This window comes from Myotis brandtii, unplaced genomic scaffold, assembly GCF_000412655.1.
Source record: "Myotis brandtii unplaced genomic scaffold, ASM41265v1 scaffold17, whole genome shotgun sequence".
In the NCBI taxonomy this organism is placed as follows: domain Eukaryota; kingdom Metazoa; phylum Chordata; class Mammalia; order Chiroptera; family Vespertilionidae; genus Myotis; species Myotis brandtii.
In genome coordinates, this window is record NW_005356259.1 from 2,643,502 (window position 1) to 2,668,727 (window position 25,226).

Consider the following 25,226-nt stretch of genomic DNA (forward strand, 5'->3'; position numbering starts at 1 on the left):
AGAATTTTCCTCATTGGATCTCTTGGGGGGGGTGCAAGGTGGGGGGGCTGCACAGTGTCAGTCCTCCCCTAATCTCTGACTGGTTTTCAATGCAAACACTGATAGCCTTCCTAGCTCCTGGCCAGAGGATTTAGTTAAGCACTTGACTGAAAACCATGTCAATGCAAATTTAGAGGATAAACCAATTTGCGAATCCCCAAGACTTCAGCAAATTATAATTCTGCCACAGTATCAGCAAAACAAGATAGCAATTATGCAAGAAATCAGCTGAAAGGTTATTTTTAATTTAAAATTTTGTGTCTTTACAGCGAGAAAAAAATGAAACCCTGTCTATTCTTTCTTGTAAAACCCACCCAGTAGAAGCCAAAGCCATCTGGCACATTATCACAGCCATGTTCTAAGATGAGGCACACACGCATGCGTACATATGGTCACACAAACTGCTTCAGGAAGAATAGAGAGTTCAAGTTTAAATTGTCAGATGAAGGTAAATTGTCATATTTTCTCCCAGTGTTCTTTACTAATCTTTTAGAGATCCAAGCATAATTCACTTCCAGGAAAAGCTAGATATCTGAAGGTGATCAGCCTTGCCCATTTCTTCAATCTCGTGTCTGAACTCTTAACTCTGGTCTCACCATTTCTCTGGATTCAGTCCCACTTCTGGATGCTCTGGCCGAGATAACTTCAGCTGATTTCGGAAAAAAAAAAAAAAAAAAAAAAAAAAAATTTTAGTATAAGAATGCAATATTTGGGATAAAATGTATTGGGTTCTACTGTAGCCCAAGTAAATCAAAACCAGTTTGGCTCAGTAGATAGAACATCAGCCCACAGACTGAACATTCCCAGATTCGATTCAGGTCAAGGGCATGTACCTCGGTAGCATGCTTGATCCTCAGCCCCAGTCAGGGCATGTAGGGGAAGCAACCAATTGATGTGTCTCTCTCACATTGATGTTTTCTTCTGTCTCTTCCCCTTCCTTCCACTCTCTCTAAAAATCAATGAAAAAATATCCTCAGGTGAGGATTAACAAAAAACAAAGTGGGGCTCGGGTACTGGTAATTTTTAAAGTTCCCGAAGTGATTATAATGGTTTTCCAGGGATGAGAACCACTGTACTGGGTTAGTCCAGTGCCCCACAGCATCAGCATCACTGAGAACTTGTAAATACAGAGTTCCAGACCTTACTCTAGACTTAGTGAATCAGATCCTCTGGGCATTGGACCCAGTGAGCAATTTTTAATGAGCACTCCTGGTGACTTTGATGCATACTAAAGTTTGAGAATCATTCAACTACATTAACTAAATGGGAGAGACAGACCTTATTTATTATTATTTATTTTAATCCTTACCCGAGGATATTTTCCCCCTCACTGATTTCTAGAGAGCGTGGAAGGGAGGGAAGAGGAGGGGGGGAGAGAGAGAGAGAGAGAGAGATTGGTTGCCTCCCACACATGCCCCTTCCAAGGCTGGGGAACCTGCAACCAAGGTGTGTGCCCTTGACTAGGAATCAAACCCACCACCCTTTTGGGCTGCAGGCCGATGCTCTAACCACTGAGAAAACTGGCCAGAGCAGAGAAAGGCATTATTTAAATGACCATATAAATATGCAATAGTAAATCTTGCTAAGGGCTAGCTAGCTAGGTGAAGTGCTGAGTGCTGGGAAAGGGCATGACAGAGAAATGAGATCTAATCTGGGGTAAAATAGGATGTAGTTAGGAAAGGCTTTCCTGAGGAAGAGCTATTGAGCTGAGATTGAAGGATGAGTAGGAATTACTAAACATCAGTGGAAGGTGGTGCACAGCATACCTGAAGGAAGGAACAGCAGATCCAAAGGTCTCAGGGTGGGAAGAGACTGGCTATGTTGTAGGAATTGAAAGAAAACCTTGGAGTGGCTGGATCTGGCATCAAGAGGAAGTGATAAGGCTGGATAGGAGACCAGAGCGAGACCCTTCAGGATCTTGAGTCTGGGAAGCCATTTAGGATTTTAGGCTGAGAAATGACTTGAACAGCTGTTCATTTAAAAAAGATCACTCTCGGGTCAGCCTGGAGAACAAACTGTAGGATCCAGGAGTGGATGTGGAAAAACTGTTCGGTGGTGAAAGGTTCTGATGTGTCAGGGCATGTGAGGAGTCCAGGTGGAGGGAGGCTGGTACTGGGGATAAGAAGGAACAGTATGGTCCTGGCTGGGGGGCTCAGTTGGTTGGAGAATCATTCTGTACACCAAAAAGTTGTGGGTTCAATTCCCATTCAGGGCACATACCTAGGTTGCGGGTTCATTCCCTGGTTGTAGCACATATGGATCAATATTTCTCTCTTCTCTCTCTCTCTCTCTCTCTCTCTCTCTCTCTCTCTCTCAAACTCAATAATAAAAAGCAGCATCACACATATCCTCAGTTAAGGATTCAAAAAAAAAGTTAAAAGGAGAAGTGGTATGTGGAGGGGTAAAAGTTTGGGCTGTTGAGTCACACAGATGTGCTTGCAGATCCAGTCTCAGTTCTTTTTAGCCATGTGCTTCAGCCAAATTGTTTGACTTCTCTAAGCTTATTTTCCTTATCTAGAAAAAGGTGGTGATAATCTATAATAATAAAAGGGTAATATGCTGATTAGACCGGACGTCTTCCGGATGTCATTCCAGATGTCCTTCCTGACTAAGCTGGTCCTGGGTGCCTGCAGGCTGCCCAGGGGGAGAAAGGCCTACTCTTGCACGAAGTTTTGTGCATCGGGCCTCTAGTGACTACATAAGATGTTGAGTACTCATGAGGATTAAAGGTGTTGATTTATGTAAAGTCCTAGCACATGGAAAACACTCAGTAAAACTAAGTATTCCAAAATTATAAATCTGGATAACCAAAGTAGCTGATTTTCTCAGTTCAGGACGGTATATTCTTTCTTTTGGGAGAAAAATTGTTCTCAGGTGAAATTAATTTGGGTTTTACAGATCCAGATGATTTGAGAAGATTCGACTGAATGAACTATCATTTGCCAAGATGGAGGCTTTAAATGAGAAAAATCATTAAATATCATTCATAAGAGTGTTGTAAACACAATTTGAAAGAACATACAAAATGCATATATCATATTGCCTCAGATTTTAGCTAGTAAGCCAGACAAAGACCTGAGAATGAAATAGGAATTATTTAGGACACCCCGGCTTCAAGACATTTTCTGTGGTGACTTTGAAAAGTTCAGTTTCATTTGAATTAGAATGTATTTGATTGGCTCAAATTGCAAATAGTCTTTCCACCATTGACCATTGATGGTTTGAAGAGGCTTCTGAACATGAGGCTCATTGATGGCAGTTAGACTTCTGTAATCAAATGCTCACGTCTCCCACTAGTCAGTAGGCATTTCTATAGGACATGACTTTACCAGTATATGGATGGATAGATACATGAGACCTTTTTACGCTTCAGAAAGATCCAAAGAATTGTATGTGTATGTATGTGATCGTGGTAAATTTCCTTAAAATTTAATAAACACCTGAGTATTGTTAAATAGAGTTAATCTTCATAAATAATGTTTTTGAATAGAAAGCAGGAGGTAAAATGTCTTTTTAGATAAATGGTCACTTTTTGGAACAAAAAGCACATTAATATTTTTGGTATTTGATTTAAGTTTAACATATTCTTTACAATTTAAGAACAAAATGAAAATACATAATTTGATTAGGGTGCAGGTGAGAAAGTAGAGGCAACTCTTAAGAAGGTAAAATGTGAGAGAATTGCTGCCCTTTGGTAGTTTAGTAATTGTAGTAGGAGCAGGCTGAAATAATGTGGCATTCTTTGATCCAGAACAAAAGAGTTATTGAATACATAATCTATCATTAGGCTCTGACTTTAATGGAATGTTAAGCAAACATGGTTTGTTTGGCATTTTCCAAACACATCATAGGATTAGTGTGCAATGTTAATGTGTTTAAGTAGCCGCGACAAATAAGGCAAAGTAAAGCATAGAGTTGAGTTTAAAAAGTACTTCTGAAAGTTTTCCCCCTTGGAGTTAATTTTAATGTACTAATTGCACTGAAGTTGTAGTCACTCTGCTTTAAATATAAAATATGTGTATGACCAGCCAAAATAAGACCATCATTGTTCTTAAGATACTGTTGTATAAATGTAATTCCACTAACATAACTATAGCCTTTTATGCAAAACCAACATTCTTTAAAATGTATGCCTCACTGACCAAATATAGACAAATGCCTAATAGCCAGAAGTACATTAAAACAATAGTTACACAAAAGATGATTGAATGCCAGCAATGTGAGATTTGAAATACCTCATTTTGCTTGTCAATATAAGAAAACATGCTGCCCTAGGGAAGTGTGATGTTTAATTATGGATATCTCTTTGTGCATCCCAGAAAAAAAATGCTTCCCTCGTCTTTGGCATTGAATTCCAGTTCAATCATGTAAATCTTCAACGCTCATTGTGGTTGCTCAATAAAGGGATATTTGAATATTCTTTCATACAAAGTTGTTCCGTTTCCAGAGGCTGCAATGCATTTTACTCAATATTTAGTATTCTGGCTCTAAAAGCATTTTACGACATTATTGGTATTCAGGCTGTAAAACCTGAGAATTGCATTTGCAGGTCTGATTAGCAGCAGTCACACTTCAAATTGTTAGACCTTGCATAAATTAAACTTTTGTGTTTTGCAATTCTTGGATAATTTTGTTCAGCTAATACATTAACCATTCTAGTCGTTTTTTGCTTAAACTTTTATAGTTTTCTGTGTGTTTCATTTATTTTTTCTGTAATAATTAGGCATCCTGGATCCAATAATTTGTTAATTATAAAACTCTTAAAATGGCAAGATTTTTATGAAATCCAGGTTGGGGGGAAAGTATTATGAATAGATCCAAGATTTTTTCCCCCTTTCTAGTCTTTCCTCTAAAACATCCAGTTAATCATATCATATTTTAAATAGAGATTAAGTGACTAACATAACAATTTAATACTTTCAATATTACTTATAAAGCATAATATTAGAATTTTTAAACTTAGTGATCTGATTTTTTCAATGTGATTTGATACTCTAACTTTAGATGAATATATTATATTTACAAGACAAATTATTTAAATGTTTTTAAAATACTTCAAATTTTACTAAATCTTATATTGGTCACTAGTTAATAGAAATGTGTAATTTACCAGTAGATTTAGACAATATGTTAATGTTTAATTGCTAGGATGCAAGTTTTTTCTACTACTTGTAAAAATTGTCACTAAAAATAAAAATATAGTGTCTATTTAATCTACCTTTTGGTTATACTTCACATAAAACTGCATAAAACTTTTACAACTTTGCTAATTATCACCAGGATCTCATGTCCCTGGATATGAGTTGCAGTTCAGTCTTATGTGTCCTGTCTTTGTGACTAAGAGACATACACTTGTGATGTGAATACATTCATATATTTAGGGTTTAACGTCTGTAAAGAGGGGACAGCACTAACAACTTTATTACAGGGTAATGTATAGTTGTGGTATTTATTTACTAGCCTAAATGAAGCTAAGTTACTCGGAATGATCTTGTTAAAGTATTTTGTCGGTCTCTTTACAAAGAAATGCTCTGTAATGCACTTGAAGAATTTTAAACATATTGAGGGATTCAAAGGCATGACCTTTTATTGGGTATGGTAAATGATCTGTAACAAGAAGACTCTAGGTTAATTAAACAAATTACTCTAGTCAATGGTACAAGGAACATAGCTGACAAGAGATGAAATTTACATTAACTTATCTTATTTACAGGGAATTAACCTAAATTTGGCATTTATTCATTCCATTTACTTATGCCAACATTATCTTCATTAAGAAATAGTGTTATCTTGGTTGTGTCAGCCATTTGACAATGAACTCAGGGATACTTCCCAATTCCTAAATAACTAGCTTAAAAAAGAATAGTGGGCACGATGGATATAAAGCTGCTGAATTAATCAGTCAATAAATTGCTAAAGCAGATGTTGAGGGGCATGAGATTTGGGCCAAGTGGAAGAGTTAGGGGGCAAGGCAGCTCAGTGCAGTGATTCATTACATGACCTCTGGAGTCAGGCAGCTCAGGTTTCATGGCTGGCTCTGCTTCTTGCTAATGTGGGCCACATACTCTCTCCCACAAGCCTCAGTGTCATCATCTGTAAAATGAGGATGCTAACAACCGTGCCTAGTTCACAAAGTTGTTGGGTAGATTAAATGACATGATCTATTCAAGTGCCTAGAATCTATGCTCAAAACATGATTATATAAAGACTCAGAAGGGATAATTTTTTTTTTTTGGAGATGGGAAACATAATGAGAAAATGGTGCAAATGGCAGAGGTCTGAAAGAGGGAGGTTGATTCTAAATGGAGATGGGGTGTGTGCCCATAGAATTTGAGCTGAAATGGTCCTTTGACAGAGCCTGGTTCAGCTCCCATCCAATGTAAAGGTAAGGGAGCAAGGAGTGGCTCATCACAACATAATGTCAGCAAGAAGACTAAAACCAGGAGTCCTGACATCATATTCAGTTCCCAGATACTTTTAAAAAAACATACAGTTCATAAACCATAAAATTTATCATTTTAAAGTTTACATTTTAGTGATTTCCAGTATATTCACAAGGTTATGCAACCAGCAGCACTATCTAATATCCCCTCCAAAAAAAATTCCATATCCATTAGCAGTTACTCCCTAACCCCTCTTCCCTCAGTCCCTGACAACCACCAGTCTCTTTTCTATGGATTTGCCTATTTTGGACATTTCATGTAAATAGAATCATGCAGTATATTCTCAAGGTTCATCCATGTTCTTTCCTTTTCCTATCTAAATAATTTTCCATTATGGGTTTACTGCATTTTGTTCAGCAGAGGGACATTTGGCAGATTCCAGATTCTTTTTTAAAAAAATATATTTTATTGATTTTACAGAGAGGAAGGGAGAGAGATAGAGAGTTAGAAACATCGATGAGAGAGAAACATCGATCAGCTGCCTCCTGCACACCTCCTACTGGGGATGTGCCCGCAACCAAGGTACATGCCCTTGACCGGAATCGAACCTGGGACCTTTCAGTCTGCAGGCCAACGCTCTATCCACTGAGCCAAACAGGTTACGGCAGATTCCAGATTCTTAAAAGGAATTAGGGCTGAGCAAATTGGAAAAAAAAATGTTTAAGGGGGATGCAAAGCAATGGGACCATCAAGTTTCTGAAGTATTCATCAGTGACCCTAAAACCTCTGAAGATCCAAATTGCTTAGCCTATTCAATGGCTGAGACCTGAAAATGCTTAAACTTAGAAATCAAGATGAATTACTCCTCTGCCCTCCTTGCCATCAAGGGATAGACCACTGTGGCATGCTTTTACCTTACCCTTTTGGCCCCAGTTTAGACCATGAGATACACAAGCAGATCTAGGTCGATCTCATTCACCAGTACAGGAATTTGGAACCAAGACTCATCAATCCCAGTCCAACTACTCATGAGCTGGATCAAAGCACAGGTAAACATTTGGGAGCTCGGGGCAGCCATCCCCCACAGTGGCTCAGAGGAAGGCCCTGCATGGAGAGCAGAAGGAGAGAGACCAATGATGCATGAGGTTCCAGAGCATTCCCCTCTCTTTAGGTATTACTTCCACCAGGCTCAGATATTCTGGGGTTCTAAGAAGCACAAATAGAAATAGCTAACATTTAGCAAACATTTACTGTGTGCCAGGTGTCTTGCAGGAATTAATTATTTTTTTAAAAAAATATATTTTATTGATTTTAGAGAGGAAGGAAGAGGGAGATAGAAACATCAATGATGAGAGAGAATCATTGATTGGTTGCCTCCTGCACGCCCCCTACTGGGGATCGAGCCCGCAACCCAGGCATGTGCCCTTGGCTGGAACCGAACCTGGGACCCTTCAGTCCACAGGCCGACGCTCTATCCATTGAGCCAAACCAGCTAGGGCAGGAATTAATTCTTTTGATCCTAACATAAATCCTACTACAATTATTCTCATTTTGTAGATAAAGAACCTGAGGCACAGAGGGGTTAAGTAACTTGTCCAAGGTCATGTGTAGGGAGTTGCAATGCCATAATTCAAACCTGCCTCTGTAGCCTGTCATTAAGCTCTCCATGACAGCCCAAGTCAGCTTGAGTTAGTTTCTATTACAACCAAAAGAACCTCGACAAAAAACGACCCTCGGTGCTCTTTCCTTGCCTGTCCCTACTTCTATCTCTTCCTGTCTCCTTATATATATTTTTTGAGTTACCTACTCATACCACATGCACACATCTACATCCATGCACCAGTCATAATAACCTACACTCAGTCAAAAACCTTAGATGCTTAAGACTGCTGTGCCCTGTGCATAGTGCTTGGAATTCCTTCTGGCTCTGTGAGCTGGGCAAACATCCTGCCATCTTTTAGGGCCTCTGTTCTGACTCACTTCCTCTATTGAGCCTTTATGACTTGTCCTCTCTGCTTCTTCCTGGTCCCCACCTCCATGGAACTCTCTACTCCCTCTTCCATGCTTAAACTCTCTTCTCTGACCTTCACCAGTCATCTCTAACAGTCTATTGAATTTACTGGTTTAGAATCTTTATACTTCTTTGAGGACAATAGGTGGTTTGGTCACCTTCAGTCTCATGGCATGTAACAAGTGCTCAATAAATACTTATTGAATAATAAAACAACAAAAATCTCTGAGGATTCATAAGATATTTTACTAGTATTGACATTAGTAAGTACATGTATGTGTACAAGTGTGCAGGTATGGATAAGAAAGAATATTGTCTTTAAGTTCAAGGATATTTTTGAATCTATATATGTACATATGTCTACACATCTATATATACATTTAAAACTAAATAAACATATGTCAATTTTATCATCAGAGATCCTGGGAAAGTTTATTTTCCTGCTTACCACTCTGTGCCTTTCTCTCCTGGAGGTGGCAGGAACCAGTGTCTTCAGTTAGGAGAGTGATTGACTAAAGGCCTTCTTTAGAATCAAGAGGATAGGAAGAACAAGAGATTGTTCAGTCCAGCCTCATACCTTCAATGTTTTAATGACATGAGGTTAAGTTCTTATTTCATCTCTTAGATCTTTTAAAGTGATGACTCTATAATTTCATGGGAACATATTCCAAGATTACATCAAGTGAGATCATTAAGGGAGATTTTCTGGTATGTATGTGTAACCTCTTGCTTTAACTTCAACACTTTTATCATATAATTTCTTATATAATTGAAAATGGTAAATGTTTGTTAAAAAGTAATTGCCACTTTTTTTCTTTCCTTTAGGCTACCCCCACCTCAAGAAAACCCCCACACATTTAATATAAGATTCATCATTTCATAGTATCTTAATGATTTACTTGTTAGTTTTCTCTGGACACTCCACAGATCCTAGATAGAGGAATTTAGTCCTGATAAGATATGTGCCCAGAAACCACCGTAGGTTCTTTAAAAACAACAACAACAAAAAACCCTTCAGCATAAATAATGACATTATTGCATTGTTTTCCACTGAATAATGTAAGAATTCATGAGTCCGTACTGTTAATAAAGAAATAATTGGGAGAGAAGGGAGAGCCTTTCCATACTGCAGAATGCCAACTAATAAATATAGAAGGGATGATGGAATTGCAACCATAATAGCAATTCCCATGAATATGACTCAATGGATGCTAAAATTATGGGTGAAAGTTTGATGAGGAACAGAATATCCAGTCTCAAAGTGTCTCCTTCCAAATAGCTTTTTTAGTTACAAAGGAAAAGAATGGTGGCTATAGTGGAGAAAGCTGAGACCCCACCTTAGCCCAGTGGTCAAGGTTAACATCACAGTGACAGGACAAACCAACATGGGTAGGATGTACCAAGGAGGCTATCCCTTATGTGCTCTTCCTGCCCAAAGTGCATAGCCTGGATCTGATGAGAAAACAATTAGACAAACCAAAATGTGGGATGTTTTACAAAGTAACTGGCATGACCCTCCAAAAATGTCTATGTCGAGAAAGAAAAAGAAAGGAACTTAAATGAGACTACAGAGAATAACAACTAAATGCAACATGTGATTCTGAATTGAATTCTGCCCTGGGAAAAATTTGCTATAAAGGACATTATTGGGAAAATTACCAAAATTTGAATGTGAACCATGAACTAGGTGATCATAGATTGTTCAAGATTAAATTTTCTGATTTTAATAGTTATACTATGATCATGTAAGAAGGTATCCTTGCTTTTGGGACATATTTAGGGAAAAAGAAGCATGATATCTTCAACTTTCAAATGATTCACACACACACACACACACACACACACACACATATATATATATACACATATACACACATATACATATATGTGTATATATATATATGAGTATATATGTGTATATATATATATATGAGGGAAGGAGAGAGAAAGATAATTGTATTTATTTTTATTTAACTTATTGGAGTGACATTGGTTAATAAAGTTACATAGGTTTCAGGTGTACAATTCTATAACTATCTATATATTGTATTGTGTGTGCACCACCCAAGTGAGAAAAAATAATTTTAAAATAAATATAGCAAAAAGTTAACAATATATAATTCTGGGTAATTTGGGGTCAAGGTCATGTGAAAGGTTTTTGCTCAATTCTTGTTACTTTTTCTGTAAATTTGAAATTATTTCAGAATAAAAGTTAAAAATGTAAAAAAAAAAAGTACCCTTAAGGAAGATTTCTTCTAGTTTCTTTCTCTTCCTTATTCCTGCTCAAATCCATGTTCTCTGAATCAAAGTAAACTGGTAATTCATAAATAAGAACATCAGGAAATTCACATTTTTTGAGCAGATGCTAATGGAAGTTGCCACTATGCTGTTATGGTTTTTGAAATTATTTTGTTAGAATTTTGCCTGTTAGTGTTAAAAATTATTTTTGAAGAGACTATTCTGTCTTGGCAAATATAACCTTATTTCTATTACTTAGAAAAGTATTTACACCAAAGACTGAGTTCCAGCCCTAACCGGTTTGGCTCAGTGGATAGAGTGTCGGCCTGCAGACTTAAGAGGCCCAGGCTCGATTCCCATCAAGGGCATGTACCTTGGTTTCGGGCACATCCCCAGTAGGGGGGTGTAGGAGGCAGCTGATTGATGATTCTCTCTCATTGATGTTTCTGACTCTCTATCCCTCTCCCTTCCTCTCTGTAAAAAATCAATAAAATATATTTAAAAAAAGACTGAGTTCCAAACAAACAAGGATAGAGCACTAGATTATCTTGTGGGGTACTTTTTAAAATGCCAATGTTCTTGAGAATTTGAGTTTATGTAAATGAAGTATTACCTTCCCTGGATAAAAATAGAATTAATAATACTTTCATCTCTCTTTCTTAAATAGTAATTTAAAAATCCACTTAATTCTTCGCTGATAAGAAATATTGTTTTTGCCCTGGCTGGTGTGGCTCAGTTTGTTGAGTGTTGTTTGGTGTACCAATGGGTTTTCAGTTCATCTACCTGCCGGGGTGCATACCTGGGTTGCAGTTCTGTCCCATGTCAGGGTATGTTTGGGGAGTGGCTGATCAATGTTTTTCTCTCACATTGATGTTTCTCTCTCTCAAAATAAAATTGATGAAAACATATTTTTTTTAAAAAGAAATACTGTTTTTCTAGAAGAGTGACACTTTTCAGCCTATGCCAGACTATCCATTTTAACAGGAGGTAAGATCAAAGTATATGTGTAAGGAAGTAAACTTCAAAGACTGACTCTAGCAGTCATTTTGCTTGCAATATGGTTTACTTTTGAGGTTTTTGAGTCTTCTTTTTGGGTTTCCAGATAATGATAAACCAGTTTATGTTCTAAGTTCATAGTAATTACTTAATAAATATTCTTGGATAAAGTTGGCTTCTTTCCTGGCAGTTAAATCTAAGAACAACTTACAATAATTATATAATGTTATTACTTCCTAGAAGTAATTCTGATAAATTATCTTTGAAATATTTTTGAAAAAGAAGTGAGAGTAAATTCTTGACATTGCCTAGAAAATAGCTCTGGGTGCAGCATATGAATTTGAAAATGGATGTAGGAGTCCAATAAAGGCATTTCACCAAATGCCGGTTCTGTTTCCACTCTTGTCTTCTGTTCTGTTGTTTGTATTCACTGCTCTGATGCTGAGTTTTTGCATGTAGCCTAATAGACGTGTGGGCTGCTCTCTAAGGCAATCACACAACCAAATTACTGTTTTCAGGACTCTGAGTGTCTGAATGGAAAGATACTTGACAGTGTGGGTGTTGCCATTTCAGAAAACAGAGTAGCAAAAATTGTTAATATTTTGGTAAAAGTTCATACTGAGCTCCCCGCCTGCTTTTCTTCCTACATGTTTCATACATCAGAACCATGTGTTGTTATTATCTAGTTAATTATGTTATTTCTGGTTTTCGTTCAGAACAGTTCCTCTTCACATGAACACTAGCAAATAGCAAGTTAAAAGTAGAGTAAATGCAACTATCAGAGACCATGTTCTGGGGAGATGTTTAGTTTATCCTTAATTGTTTTCTTTTTAAAATAATTATTTGCATTATGAAGCGATTCTTTTTAAACCCAACTTTTAACCTATATGATCTATTAGCATTTCTAACAATAGCAAAAATGGAGAGAAATCTATAATAATAAAAGGGTAATATGCTAATTAGACCGGATGTCTTCCAGATGTCATTCTGGACACCCTTCCTGACAAAGCCAGGGTGCCTGCGGGTGGTCCGAGGGAAGCCAGCCCGGGTTCCTGAGTGCCTGTTGGTAGCTGGAGGAGGGAAGCAGCCAGGGTCCCGGGTGCTGGAGGGAAGCCGGTGCCGGCAGCCAGGGGAAAGAAGGCCTACTCTTGCACGAATTTTCTTGCATCGGGCCTCTAGTCTGTTATAAAAGAAGAACTCAACGGGGATTTGGCTTTCTGTTTCTAGAGAATGGGACAAATGAGCTCACTGAATAATTGTGAGGTTGATAAAGTCTATCTTTCAATCCCCTAGCCTTTCCCCTTTTCTCTCTTTCTTTTTGTCTCCTTTTCAATAAGAAGCTGATATCAGCCACACCTTAGAGTGAATTTTAAAATGTTGTGTTAAATAGCTTTTTCCACACTACTTCTTGCAAACATTAGTGTCTCATGATACATTAATAAGTCTTACTTGAAGAGAGAGTTTTATGATATTAAAAAGCTTGGGCCCTGGCTGGATGGCTCAGTTGATTGACATGTCCATACATTATAAGGTTGTGGTTTCAATTCCTGCTCAGGGCACATACCTATATTGCAGATTTTATCCCTGGTTGGAGAGCGTGTGGGTTTTTTGCATTGATATTTCTCTCTCTCTCTCTCTCTCTCTCCTCTCTCTTCCCTCCCTCCCTCCCTCCCTCCATCCCTCTCTGTTTTCCACTCCCTCTCCCATGTACAAGGCTATTGTGACCACATGAATTTGTGAAAGACATGTAATCACAGTGACATTTACATGGTTTTATGTTATGCTAGTCATCTAATGACCTGATGTTGTTTTTAAAAGTAATTTGATAGGGATTTGAAGTAATCTCAATATACCTTTTAACATATTTTTATGAAAAATTTCAAACATACATTAAAGTTGGAAGAATTTTACAGGGAGCATCCGCCATCTAGGTAAAATTTGTAACAATGAAATGCACAAATCTTAAGGATGCATTAGATGAGATTTGATAAATGTACACATCTGTGTAACCCAAACCCCTATCATAATATAGAGCACCACCTTAATGCCAGAAAGTTCCTTCATGCCTCTTCTCCATCAACTCTCACTTCTGCTTCCCAGATGCAACCACCATTTTTATTTTGTTCCATCATAGGTTAGTTTTTGCCTGCTCTAGAACTGTATAAATTCAATCATGACTCTTGTGTAAGGCTTCTTTCACTCAGCATAATATATTTGGGAATTATCCATGTTATGGGTGTCTGTAGTTCTTTTTTATTGCTGAGTAGTGTTCCTTTGCTTTTCCATTCTCCTCTTATTAGATACTGGGTTATTTTTAGTTTGGGGCTATTATGCATGCAGCTGCTATGAACATACTGTGCAAGTCTTTTTGTAAATACAGTTGACCTTTGAACAACATGGAGCACTGACTCCCCCCTCCCCAACCCCTGAGTCAAAAATCCATGCATAGTTTTTAACTCCCCCAAAACTTAGTTGTTCCTTGGTATCCATGAGGGATTGGTTCCAGGATCCCCAGGGATATGAACATCCACAGATGCTCAAGTCCCTATATAAAATAGCATATAGATCAATGCATATAGTCAGCCCTTGGCATCCACAGACTCTCAACCACAGGTCTTCACCTATAATGGGTGTTGTCAGTGTTTCTAATTTTAGCCATTTTGGTATTTGGTGGTAACTTTTGTGGTTTTAATTTGCATTCTCCATCTGACTAATGATGTTGAGCACCTTTTCATGTGCTTTTTGGTCACTTTTGTCAAATGCCTGTTCAAATATAATGCCTATTTTTAAAAAATTGAGTAGTCTTATTATTGAGTTATAGGAGTTTTTAGGTACCAGTCCTTTAGCAGATGTATGTTTTGTAAATCTGTTTTCCCATTCATGCCTTGCCTTAATGATGTGTAGAAGTTTTAAATTTTGATGAACTCTAATTTATCTATTTTTTTTCTTTTATGGCTATTACTTTCTGGGTTCTATCTGGGAAGACATTGACTGCCTTAATGCAAATCTAAGTTTTTAATACATGCTCTTGGTGACTGAGCCTAGAAAGTAGCTATTTTTCACCACCTTTGGGTGAGTAGAAAGCAGATACCAGAGTTCATATACAACATTTCTAAAAGTTTCTCATTAAGCATTGCATACTTGTTTAAAATAGTCAGGACATTTTCCCTTTATGTGGCACCATTTTTACACTTAAAAGTTTTCCATTCCACATGTGTAAGCTTCTGATTTTAATGTGCCACTTTATGAAGGATTGAAATTGCTTCAGACTCCCGGATTACAGTGTGATAAGCCAAATGGGCTTCAGGACACTCCCTTCACACCAGAGACACATGCCAGAAGCCAAACAGATGGTAAACTAGGCAGAAGTGACCCTCGGCATTCTCATTAGAGCAGTTGGGGAAATTTTAATGGGCCCCCATTTGCCTGGTTCTCTATCTTATACCCTTTGAACTGCCCCTTTTTTTTCTTGTTACAAGTCAACAACCACCATGTATATTTTAATAGGGATTATCAAACACAATTTGCCCAGAAGATGTACAGCCCTCTAATGCTAATTAGCCAAGTTTAAATAATCACTGAGTTCTGGGATAATTGGAAAGAAACACTGTTTTTCTTGCCAGTGCATAATTACTAATTAACAGGAAGATAAAATATCAGTGTAGCAGTCATAACTAGAAGAATCTGTTAACAGTTAATTAACTGATGAGTTGGTGCCAAGGTAATGTTGGTCAAGAAAGTTTACAGATCAAGTTCTCTTGTAAATAAATACGTAAAATTACACAGTTAAGCCAGGGCAGAGCATGGGGTGGAGTAAAAACTGTGTGACCTTGGTTTAAGGTGGACGGTCATTACATGAAAGAATTGGTGTTTCTTTGCTCTAAATGTTACAGCCATCAACTAATGGTTGCTACTCTGCTGCTTACACATAAGATTTCAGGCTTTATTAATTTGCTTTCTCTTGATCCTAATAATTGCATGGGCTTTCTTAGCCTTAAAATATCCTCATGAAATTGGGCCACAGCCTCCTCTGTGTTTTCCTGCTTATTAGAGTTAGGACTTGCATGCATGAAATGGTTAGCTGGAGATTCACAAAGAAGAGAATGAAAACTTGACTGCCAATTTTCTTTGTTTTTTTTTTTGGTTAATGGAGGAGTTATCATTATATTATTCTTCAAAAGTATTTGAAAACACATACATTAAGCCATTTTTAAAAGTTAAACATTTTCATTAAAGAATAGCATGCTTTTAAATATATTTTAGTGTCAAGCATTTAATACACACTGCTTGAAGGTTAAATTCTTTTAAAAGTTCATTTGTGTAGAGTTTACTCACTGGGCAAAAACAAAAAATTAATTATTTACTTATGAATGCATACTTTTTATTAAAACTTTTTTGAAAAATTCTTGTAGAATTTAGAAGTTTTGTAAATAATAAAATACTGACTTGTTTAAAAGATAGGAAGGTGGTAGAACACTTGGTAAATTATGGCTTCATGGATTATGGTGGAAATGAATATTTTTGCTAATTTCTTTTGCAATAAATGAAAGTGATCAGAGAAAACTTTGTAGTAGGAAAATTTTAATCCTTGTACACATACTTCCACTTAACATACTAAAAAGTTGGGAAGCATTATCAAAGTAGAAATTTTAATGTTACAATTTATTCTGTTATATTCAGACCTCAGCCATACATGAGTCATCTGTCTTGAAAGAATGAAGGAGACATCAGTGCAGGGTGTTTGTTTTACTTCATTCTTTTTTGTCTGCTTTTTAAATGATGGGCTATCACTTAATCGATTTACTTAAAAATTTTTAAAAATCCTTTTTTATTTTTCAATTATTGTGAGATACAATATTATATTAGGTTCAGGTGTACACCCAGTGATTAGATATTCAACTTTCTAAGTGATCATCCTGATAGATATCATACCTATCTGAGACCACACATAATTATTAGAATATTATTGACTATAGTAGAGGCCCAGCGCGCGAAATCACGCGCGGTAGCCCGCTGCTGCTTGCAGCCCCGCCTATCTGCCCACTGTGCTCACTGCCCCCCTCACCTGCCACCTGCCTTTCTGCGATCAGAGCCTGTGGGCCATGGGGGAGGGGCCGAGAAGTGCTCAATGCACCTCATGGTGACTGGTTGTTTGGTCGTCCTGGTTATCACGGACACTGGCTTTGTACATACATAGATTCCCTCTGCTGTACTTCACATCCCCATGACTGTTCTGTCAGAACCAATCCCTTCACCTTTTTCACCCATCCCCCAACCAGCCTTCCATCTGGCAAACATGTTCTCTGGCCCAGCCAGTGTGGTTTAGTGGTTGAGCATTGGCCTGTGAACCAAGAGGTCACTGGATTTTTCCCGGTCAGGGCACATGCCCAGGTTTTGGGCTTGATCCCTGGTAGGGGATGTGCAGGAGGCAGCCAATTGATGTTTCTCTCTAGGTATCCCTCTCCCTTCTGCTCTCTCTCTCTCAAATCAATAAAAGCATATTCCTTCCTTATATGGAGTCACCTGTGAACATAGCTTTTGGGAGCAGAAAGGAGAAACTGTAATTTTTTTTTCTCCCTCTGCAACATCTTTCCTTCATCTGCCCTTGCCCTTGGACTGTGCAGAGAGCTCCTCTAGCTTCCCTTTGAGGCCCTTTCTACATGGCCAGTCACAGAAACCTGCCCTAGACTCTCCCTCTCCTCTTTGGAAAGTCCTGTGATGGGCTCAGAACTAAGCCATCAACTTTCCTGCTGTACATCTAACATATAGATTAATGATGGATTGCAGGTATATTCTGAATTATGTCATTTACTATAGACATATACAAATTTCCTAAAGCAATCCTACTTTCAGAATGATAATATGAGTCTGAATTAGAAAAGCCAATATTATGGTGGCCAGACCTAGTGATTTTAGTTTTAAATGAGACACTAATTTATATTCTAGGGCATGAAAAAAAATGGGAAAATGAATTACAGTTTTGAAGGCTGCACTGATTTGTTGAACTGAACTCATTTTTTAAAAAACAGAATATATGATTGAATTTAAGTTTTTAAAAAATGGTTTGGTCCCAGAAATTTAAAAAATTTAAAATTTAAATTCTCTTATGGATAATGGAAACACTTACGAATATAGTTTTCATGCAGGAAAAAGGACTATCTCAGAGATGGATATATTGACATTTCCCCCAGAGTTTCCCCATGAGACAGATCCCTGGGGAAGAGCTGGGGCTCTGGGGCCGTGAGGAGGGACAGTGGAGAGAGAGGAGGATGTCTAGTAGCTGGTGAAAGGATAACGCCACTCTTGTGAGAGACGTGATGACTTTTACTGGTACTTGTTACTTACTCTTTTATTTTCTTCCCTTCTCTTTCATTTCAGATATCTGCCCTGTCCTACTGCTTTTGACTTTTCTGTCTTCTTTATCTTCTTTTTAGTTCCCCTCAGCACTTCAACTTATTTTCTCTCCCTCTGCTTCTAGGTGGTTGCTCATTTTTCTTCTTAGATCTCTTTTTATTGAGGTATGACTGACATGTAACATTATATTAATTTCAAGTCTATAACATGATTCAATATTTGTTTACATTTCAAAATAATCACCACAATTAAGCCTAGTTAACAGTCATTACCATACATAGTTACATTTTTTTTTTCTTCCAATGAGAACTTTTAAGATGTACTCTTTAGGAACTTTTGAATATACTATACAGTTTAACTACAGTCAATACACTGTACCTTACATCCCTATGACGTTTATTTTGTAACTGGAAGTTTGTACCTTTTGACTCCCTTTACCCATTTTGTGTCCCCCTAACACCGCCTCTGACAACCACCAATCTATGTATCTATGAGCTTTTTGTGTCTGTTTGGTTTTTAGATTACATATATAAATGAAATCTACGGAATTTGTCTTTCTCTGTCTGACTTATTTCATTTAGCGTAATGCCCTCGACGTTCCTCCATGTTGTTGCAAATGATAAAATTTCATTCTTTTTATGACTGAATAATATTTCATTGTATATATATACCCCATTTCCTTTATTCATTCATCTAGAGCAGCGGTTCTCAACCTGTGGGTCGCGACCCTTTTGGCGGTCGAACGCCCCTTTACAGGGGTCACCTAAGACCATCCTGCATATCAGATATTTACATTACGATTCATAACAGTAGTAACATTACACTTATGAAGTAGCAACGAAAATAATTTTATGGTTGGGTCACAACATGAGGAACTGTATTTAAAGGGCCAGAAGGTTGAGAACCACTGATCTAGAGACACTTAGGTTGTTTCTGTATCTTAGCTATTATAAATAATGCTGCAGTGAATCATAGGGATGCATACATCTTTTCAAGTTAGTATTTTCATTTCCTTTGAGTAAAATACCCAGAAATGGAATTGCTGGATCATATGATAATTCTATTTTTAATTTTTTGAGGAACCTCTATACTGTTTTCCACAGTGGTTGCACCAATCTGTATTCCGTTTTCTCCACATTCTCACCAACACTTGATTTATTGATGATAGCCATTCTAACAGGTGTGAGGGGACACCTCATTGTGGTTTTGATTTGCATTTCCCTGATGATTAGTGATATTAAGCTTCTTTTTATGTACCTATTGGCCATCTATATGTCTTCTTTGGAAATATGTGTATTTTGATTCTCTGCCCATTTTTAATCATATTGGTGTTGTTGAGTTGTGTGAAGTTTTTTTTATATACATTTTGGATATTAACCCCTTATCACATATATGATTTGCAAATATTTTCTCTCATTCAGTAGGTTGCCTTTTCATTTTGTTAATGATTTCATTTTAGCCCCATTTCAGTGCTTTTACTTATTTTCTCTCGCGCTTCTTCTAGGTGGTTACTCATTTCTTTCAATTTCCTATGACTTTTTGTCCTTCCTTGTATATTTCTCTTCTCTGTTGCCCCTGCCCCCACTTTTCCTTCTCTCTCTTCAGTGCATCTTTGCTGCTGGCCTAAGTTCACTTTCTCCTCTTGTCCCCTAAACTCTTCCCTCATTATGTAAGCAGCATTTGCTCACTTGGATTACCCAGAGTGATATTATTTAAGTTCCTGGCATATTTTACATACTCAAACAGAGCATGGCCTAAGGAGCAGAGCAGACTTATGAAGTTACATCAAGAAGTTGGCTGAGAAACAGCAGCTCTAGGTGAAAAACTGAAATTGTGAGGCACTATTGGGTGAAAGTTAAATGTATTTTCATTTAAAAAGTTAATAAATGTGCTGAAATATTTTAAAATAACAAGTATGTTATAAAAATTATATTTTAAAGTATTTTAAAAGTATATTTAAAATTATTGAATAAGGTTTTATGCCCACTGTTTATAATTTTTATTTCAAATATTTGAGATGTTATGAATTTCAAAGCACAAAAATATCACAAATGTATTAAGCCTGTAAAATTTTTAAAGACTTCAAAACAAACCCAAAAAGAGTTGGTTGTGATCTTATAAAAAGTTTCTAAGTTTCCCAATACATTCCTATAAAATGGATATTGCTTCACATGGCTATGGTAAGAATTGGATGTAATTACAGAGAAAAATTACCTAGCATATAACATGTGCTTTCAGTGACTCCTTTCCTGTTTCCTCTTTCACCATTTAAATTTGCCATTGAATTGCTAGATGCTGTCATACCTGCAAAATTTCAGTGGCTTAAAACTATAGAATTTTTTTCTTTACTTGTGTGTCAGCCCATCATGGGTGTGTCTAGTTGGCATGAAGGCTTTGCTCTGTACCACTCAGGAGCTAAGTGACAAAAAGGGGCTCTGCTGTCTTCACAGGCTTCTTAGGTAATCTTGGGCATGAATTTCCAGCTTACTGAAGAGAGCCATCAGAGTAAAAATGGTACACCTACTTCTTAATTGTCTTGGCACAGAAATGATACATCACTTCCACTCACATTGCATGAGTGAAAACTAGTCATATGGCTTAACGGGCATTCATTGGGGTGGGGTGAGATTATGCTGAAAAATGTAGTTCTAGATGGGGCAGCTGCTTTCCAGCAACAATTCTGTTCTGTAGGACGGGGAGCATGACTGTTGGTGGACAGTGATATATCCTTCCTCTCATCCTTTGTCTGATACACTATATTCTTCCCTTATGTTGTTCATGCTATTCCCCTTGGTTGAAGCAAAGGAATCCAGGGTGTACATGATGTTATGCACAATGGGTCTGAATGGTTGAGAAAGGAACTGAGGCCTGGAGGCTCCTAGAAATGGGGATTAACAAGAGAAGTAAAGGAATCAGAGGCTCAATGGGTTTCTAAAGGTAGTAGATATTGGTTGAACAAACAAATAATGAATAAACAGTGAGGTGGGGGTAAGGCAGTAAGAACCGGAAGAGTAGGAGCGCTTGGTCAGAGGTGAGATGTAGGGAGCTAATTCTTCGCAAGTGGGACAATTCTAGGTAAGAAAGGGTCCAGCTTGTCCTTTGAAGTGTTGCTGACGTGCAGGGGAAGAGAAGGTAACTGGCTTTGAGTTTGTCTTGGAGCTGGAGGAAAGGCTGTCAGGGTAGCCATTTATGTAGGCATTGAGCACAGTTATGTCACAATTATGTCAGGGTTGTGTGAGAGAAGGCTACTGGTCTGATGCTGTCATTGGGTCTCATCATCAACATTAATTACCACATACAGCACAATGACACGAGAATCACCATCCTAATCAGCACACTTGTGTGATATGCTGCAATTTACAAACCACTGTTATGCATTGAATCCCACTAATGAAAGCCTAAAAGTGCCTAACCTGAACACAGGGTTGTTTTCAAGATGAAAAGGAGTTTATTATTCTAGCTCAGGCAGAGTAGCTAAGGAAGACCTTTAGAGACAAATGAAGGACAACCCAGTTAGATTATTTACTAATTTCTTCTCAAGAAAATAAATGGAATTTCGTTTCAATCGCTACTACCCACTTCTTGATTCAGAGAAAGGAGGGGACTCAAGGATCATACATTTTTGGTAGTGCTTAATTCTTTTTTTTTGTTGTTGTTTGTTTTTTGTATTCTTCTTTTTCTTTATTTTATTGTTTAAAGTATTACAAATAGTAGTGCATATGTCTCCTTTTCCCCCCAATGACTTCCCCTCAGCCTCCCTTATCCCCCCGGCACATGCCAGTCTTTTTTAATAATTTATTTGAATAAATTCACAACCTTGGGAGCTTGATTACTCAAATACCAAAAGGGCCTTGGTGTCCCCCATAATAGAGTCTCACAGTGTGAATCCCAAAGACAGTCTTCTACAGTTTGATAAGCACATCGCTCTAGAGCTGCACTGAGATAAAACGACAGTCTTGCGTAATTAGAAATAGAAACCTTTTAAAAAAGCTCTGAGTGCTACCCACTGTGCCTAAACGTAGGTATAGCGGCCGACTGTAAAAGACGCAGGGAGAGGGAACCAGAGGCACAGTGACCAAGAGTTGAAAACTATTGCCAGAGGGAAGAACTGGAGTGAAGTCAAGGGAACATAAGAGAACCGAGGAGCGCATTAACAAAAAGGTCATTGAATTGAAAAAAGAATTGAATTGGTGGTAACTAGTTGGCCACAGCTTTGCAAAGTCCACACTGCAAGTGCCAGCTAAATCAGTGTTGCAAAGGTCACGTTTTTCGCTGGCACACACTGTGTTGTGCTACCTACTTGGAGGAGGCTGGGAAAATGTTTCTTGTGCCAGGCTTTAGACAAGGGATTTAGGGTTGTTGCATCTAATTAGTACCATATTCCTTTCTAACGAAGTATTTGAATTTTTGTAGATAACTATAGAAAACTTACCCATTTGACAGAACCTTTACCAGTCTTCACAATGTCATCCCCATTTGTCATTTCAGTGTTTCTCCTGCCTGCCTGACACCCACTCCGCTCTGTCTGTCTGCCTCTCTGTTTCCCTCTTAATCTGTTTCTGTCACATGGAAAGAATAAGGTAACCCCTGGAGAGAGGTAGTATGTTCTGGAGGAGACTCTGACTCCATCTGAGCCTGCTCCTGTCAATAATGACTAAAGAGAGGGAAACACAAAAAGTTTCTCCTTCAATAGCCTTCCGTCAGGCCTTTGCTCACTAGCCCTCTTGGCCCTCAGAATAATAAAATTTTATATGGCTTTTTACACTTTTTTGAGTTGTGAACTTTAGCTCACATGTTACACATGAAATTCTTGGTAGCATCCTCAGAAATAGAAATAAGGGCAATAGACCCCCAGCCTCTGTTGTTAGTGTTTTTAGTTGTGTGGAATTGGCTGTTTCTTGCTACCAAAATGCCACTGTAGCTCAGCAAAGCTCATCACCTCCTAAAGGTGTGATATCAAAAAAGCAAGTGTGTTTTACTTACATGACATAAAGTGTAGATTGTTTTCACCTCCTAAAGCAGTCTGGGATCTTAGTCCTTAGAATAGTTTAAATTTGAAAGATGGTGTAAACTACATCACTCTACTCTTGACATTATCGCCTGCATAATTGGCTGTTTTGGCTTCTGCATTTTCTCTCTTGTCATAATCAGGGCCGCGTGACAAGGGCTCAGAACAAGTAGCTGCAGCTCGTGAGGCCTTGGCATATTGAGGTCATGGCTTGTGGGTCAGTGGCCTGCCGGCCAAGTGAGAATGTCAGAGTGCTCCCAGGATCTGAGAACCAGGAAGCCAGAATGATAAGGGTGGGTCAGGGGGAGTCATCCAGAGACCCAGACAAGCGGCTGGATTTCGGGCAGCAGAGCTGCTGTGAGCAGCCGGGCAGTTTTTACGTTACACAAAGCTTCTTGGCAAGTGGGAATAAAATATGATTATGTTATGCTTGTCAAGTCTTGTAGATGGGTGCAGGAACATGTCTTCCAAGAGAAAGCACCCATGGATTACCCAGCTGTGGGGCCACGGGCTTCTCCCAACCAGAGGATGTGTCTTTCTTCTCTCTGCAGAGGCCGAGAATAGGCCAGCAATGGCTCTGCCAGAGAATCTTCTTAGTATACTTCAAAGCCATTTTCTTTTTTAAAAAATACAGTAAATCTCCAGAACTCATTTTGCATAACTTAAACTTTGTACCCTTTGACCAACACCTCCATTTTCCCTCCCCCTAGCCTTTGACTACTACCGTTCTACCCTCTGCTTCTATGTGTTTGGCTATTTCAGATTCTGCTTATAGATGAGATCATGCAACATTTGTTTTTCTATGTCTGGCTTGTTTCACCTAGCATAATGTCCTCCCAGTGCATCCCTGTTGACACAAATGACATGATTTCCTTCTTTCTAAAGGCTAAGTAATATTACATTGTATGAAAAAGAGCTCAGTGCTACTAATCATCCAGAAACGGCTACTCAAAACCATAATGAGATACCACCACATGCCTGTTAAGATGTCTATTATCATAAAAATAAAAGATAGTAAGCATTGGCGAGGATGTGGAGAAAAGGGAACTCATATATATTGTTGATAGGAATGTAAACTGGTGCAGCCATGGTGGAAAACAATATTAGGTCTCTCAAAAAATCTCTCTATATATAAAAGCCCAAGCAACCAAACGACTGGTCGACAGGTCACTATGACGTGCACTGACCACCAGGGGGGACAGACACTCAACACACAGGATCGGGCTCCCTTCTGTCTGGATGGGGCCTGCGGGGATCGGGCTCCCTCCTGTCTGGATTGGGCCTGCGGGGATCAGGCCAAAACCAGCTATCCAACATCCCCCGAGGGGTCCCGGATTGCGAGAGGGCACAGGTTAGGCTGAGGAACCCCACTACTTAAAATTATAATGATCATTCAATCCATCAATGCCACTTCTGGGTAGATAGCCAAAAGAATTGAGATCTGGATCTCAAAGAGATATTGATACTACCATGTTCATTGCTGCATTATTCATAATAATCAAGAGATGGGAACAACCTGTTTCCATCAGTGAATGAATGGGTAAAGAAAACGAGACCATCTTTTTAGCATGATGTTAAATTAGTGGTTTCTAGAAAACTTAAGTGATTAGATGGGATTAGGCAATGCCAACTATTATTAATGTACTAATTTCAAGGAAATTTAAACATTGAGGCAGTATTTGCTTCAGCTTTTGGGATTCTCAGTGGCTTTCAATGGCTAATCTCAGAGGTGCTGGACCAAATGTCATCTGTGGGAAGAAGCTATGAAGATCCCTGGTGAGGTGGGGAGAGCAACAGCAGATCTTTGCTATTCTTCTCTAGGTCTCTCTATACCTTCATGCCACAAACACTTACTTGATTCCCGGTGCTCAGGTTATTATTTTATTTCTTAGATAATCTGGTAGGGGAGAGCTCAGGCCCAAATGCCACTGTGAGAGGCCAGGGGATTTTATTTAGGGGAAAGGAGATTTGTATGAGATTTTTGGACAGACCAGAGAGTGAACATAGAAGTCTCATGATGTACTGGGATATCTGGAAGCAATAGAGGACCCTTACAGAATGGGGTAAGGTATTGAAAATGCTGGCGGTCTGAAGCTAGTCACTAGCTTCTGGAACAAAAGGTGCACAGTTGATCCATGCCACTGAGAATTTTCTCCAGAGCCCTGTGGGCTAGTTCAACCCTATTATTTCAACATTT

General features: G+C 38.3%; 1 protein-coding gene across 1 annotated transcript in view; it reads left to right on the forward strand.

Moving 5' to 3' along the window:
- The window catches only part of RELN (reelin), a 475,654-nt gene that overhangs the window by 94,568 nt on the left and 355,860 nt on the right, over positions 1–25,226 (forward strand). The gene's annotated exons all lie outside the window — the stretch shown is intronic.